We start from the raw sequence: 4045 nt of genomic DNA, 5'->3' as shown, positions 1-4045 counted from the left end.
GAGGAGCACTGCCGCTGAGTCGCCGCGGCCGCCCGCCCGCCGCCCGCTGCGTCCCGCCCGCCCTGCGCATTGCGCACTCTTACTACTCTCTACTGTTGTTCGCGGTCCATCTTCTTTACCAATATGCCACTATTTCAACGTTAGTGTAGTAAATGTTAAGACTTCTTTTAAACATTTGTTTTGTCAGTAAAATGTTAGCTGTTTACTTGATTTTTAGCACACCAAAACAATTATAACATATTATCTTTGAAGTAATGTACTAAATGAATAACGTATACCTTTGAAGATCTCTTTATTAATAATTAAAAAGGACTTATCAGGACTTTATCTATTTAAGCTTATTGCTTGCTGTAGTATCATATAAATAATGGCCGTTTTTTTTAATGTCTACGCTTGACGAAACTGTCAAAATTGTAAAATACAGTTATATCAAATTTGAATATAGCGAATTATTTACAGACCTTCCAAATCTTTACATGGTTTTTAGATAGGTGGGTTCAGAAGAGCTTATCAAAATAAAGTCAGCTAGAAGCTTGCGTCTGCGCTAACTACGCTACAACTTTATTTAATGTGTATTTACTAAAACAGTGTCAACTATACTATACTACTTTGTATTCAACTATACTATTCAATTTTGTAAAATGTTTACATTGCAATACAAAAATTAATAAGCTCTAAACTTATTATAAGTAACCGAATTATAGATACTATTTTTACTATTGACTTGTCGGATAACATTGGTATACCATTTTTTATTTACATGAAGGATGTTGTTCATACTGTCCTGTCTGTCGTTATACCTTTTTTTGAATATAATAAATTAAGGCCTCACTAGCTTGATGTCTATATTAATGATCTATGTACAGTATACAGATACTTATTGATGGACTTCAGTCAGATAAGCTAGGTTTCTTTTATCCTTGGTTGAATTATGTAAATCATTTATTAGACTATTATAGTCATTCGAAAACATCACGTTTTAATACAACAAATATTCATATCGTATTTTGTAAATAATCTAAAATAAATTTAAAAATAATCATGGGTATACTTTTACGCAACAGATAAAATTGCTTTGCTGTTGGTGTCAAAATTTTCTGCTAGATAAACGGATAAAACATCGAAAATATACCTACTTACATCATTAATTCATTACGAATTCAGAATCAAACTCAACATACTTAAACCTCAAATTTAGGTAATTTGTAAAAAATTGATTTTCAAATAATCAGACCCATTACCGATACAACAATTTTGCTTCAAATATAATATGAAGATCCTAGTTTCGGTCAGATTTGCGTAAAGTACCCTTTTCCATTCCTACATTTTTACAAACAATTAGAAGTTTAAAAATGATAAATTAGAAACCTACTTTGCTTTTGTTTGTTTTCTGTATTTATGCTAAAATCTCAATAACCAATTTGAAAAAATGGCATAGCGCGGGAGAGGAGAAATGAAAACTGTACCTGTTTGAATAATGCAGATTATATTGCGTATTGAATGTATAGGTAAAAGTAAAGTAAAGTAACAGCCTGTAAATTTCCTACAGCTGGGATAAGGCCTCCTCTTCCATTAAGGAGAGGCTTTGGACATATTCCACCTCGCTGTTCCAATGCGGGTTGGTGGAATTATCATGTGGCAAAATTTCGATGAAATTAGACACATGCAGGTTTCCTTACGTTGTTTTCCTTCACCGCCGAGCACGAGATGAATTATAGACAAATTAAGCACATATATATATAGTTGTGCTTGCCTGGGTTTTAACCCGCAATCATCGGTTAAGATGCACGCGTTCTAACCACTGGTCCATCTCAGCTTATATATGGGTACACTTTTCTATCATATAATTGAATGATTTAGCTTTTCTACTCCACTTACCTAACATATCATGGAAGGACGGTAGGAAAAAAGTAAAATCATGTTCCAATAAAATTATGAACTCATTTGAGTAACATTTGTTATGATTGTTCCGTCCTATTATGCTTTACTTAACCCTTATCTTTATTTTGTATAGTATACTATACGTATAACTTCACAAAAATATACAATTACAACAAATATATTTTAACATAGTTTTATTGAACCATTGACATTTCTAGACGTTTATTTACACTTAAAAAATAAAAATATTATTATATCTGTAGTAATGTTAAATCAAATTTGAAAAATAACTGTCAAGATGAACCGTTACTTTTTATCCAAGGTAAGTTTTATTTTATTTTTATTATTAAGCGCCTTAATATGTATGTATTTTATAAAATAAACATTCTCTAATGTCTGTACTTACATATTTTTATAAAATTGCTGTTTTCGCTATACGAATTAGCATGATTTTGTCGTATTTTTTACTAACGTATATTATACTATACAATGCCACAATAGGAGTAATTTACCTTTCATTTGATGTGTATAGAATAATATACATTGCTTACTTCATGGGATCCATATTGTTTTACTCTAAACCAACTAAACTTTAAAAAAAATTAAGATACTTCCAATCTTATTTTCTATTTGAACTACTGAATCAATTTTATTATAATTTAAAAAGAATCTACTACCCAGGTGTTTTTAGAAATCGTCTGCTGAGACACTCACGAGGTTGTGGGCTCGATTCCCATAAAAATACTGTTACTTATATTATTATTTTGTGTTATGAATTATTTATTATTACTGCATGAATTGCTGCATTAATAATGCATCTTCATTATGGGACCAATAACAAAGTATTTACCTATCTATTACACATTATTGCTTTACTAACATGATGGTTGGGATGGTTGTTTTGCATGTTTCTTTTGCTTTGGTTTTAGACTGCTATGAGTGAAAAAGCTAGGCGGATTTTATCCTTAGTGTCTGAACAGAATGCAAACTCTGACTCAAGTGATGGGGCAAATAGCGGTGATGAAGCTGGAATGATTGGACCGGCAGAAAGTTCCGATGCAGCCTCGATAATTTCCAGCTACGAAAGGTTAAACCTCCTATAAAGTTCTGATGATGACGGAACGCATACAGATGACATTTATGCCGAAACAACTGAAGTTCCTCTTACTTACATTCTTACTCAGGTGTTTCCTAATCCATCAGAGAGTAATTATGACGCAGTACCTTCAATTTTATCCTTACCCTCTTTACTGTACTAGAAAAATCAATTTATCTTTAGTTCGCAAAAAGCACAGTTCAAAAACAATGCAGTAATAGCAAAACCTCTGTTTCTGGAAGATATTCCATCTAATTGGTCTCCTTTAGTTAAATTTTATAGATTTTTTACAGGAGACTTAGTAGATATCACTATAACTCACACTAATTTAAATAGCATACAAGGAAGTGGAAGATCCATAAAAGTTACAAGAGAAGAAATACTAGATTTTTTGGCGATTATTATTATTATAGGCAATTGTAGGGGTGTGTAAGGTTCACCTTTGTTATGTGAAAAAACTAAATTGTTTTTTACAGTCACCACAAGCAATAAAGCGAAACATAGACCCTGTTTTTATAATAAAAACATTTTTTTGGGTTTTAATTAGGTAAAGTTTTATTCAAAAAATATTTCTTTTTGATTAAATATTTTTATTATCAGTAATATTTGTATTTTTATTTAAAATTATGCCGTTTATTTTTTTGTAAACGTTAAAAGCAGTTTAATTCAAACCCCGCCTAAATGAAGCAATGTATAGTATAATATACTGTCCCAAAAAGGCGCTAATCACAGTAAACGGAGCAATGTATATTATAGTATACATATTGTTTTTCCAAAATTTCCATATCATGATTTTTTTATTTATTTTTTTGATGTTTTTTATAACCCAAAGAAACTACCGAAATAATTTGTTTTTGCTTTTCTTTAAAAAAATTTTTTTGCCACGATAAGGGTTAAAGTATGTCATCGATTTGTTTAGAAACTTTTTTGTTTTAACAGAAAATTTAAGCTACTAAACTAAAACAGGCCTTGTATTGATATACCAAGTGTATATCAAATAATTTAGTATTCCTGAGTGACGGAATCGTAACCTCGTGTAATTCTGTAACTTAAAAAAAAAAAAGATCG

Source organism: Vanessa cardui, chromosome 7 (genome assembly GCF_905220365.1).
Source record: "Vanessa cardui chromosome 7, ilVanCard2.1, whole genome shotgun sequence".
NCBI classification, from domain to species: domain Eukaryota; kingdom Metazoa; phylum Arthropoda; class Insecta; order Lepidoptera; family Nymphalidae; genus Vanessa; species Vanessa cardui.
This window is presented reverse-complemented; position numbering follows the sequence as displayed.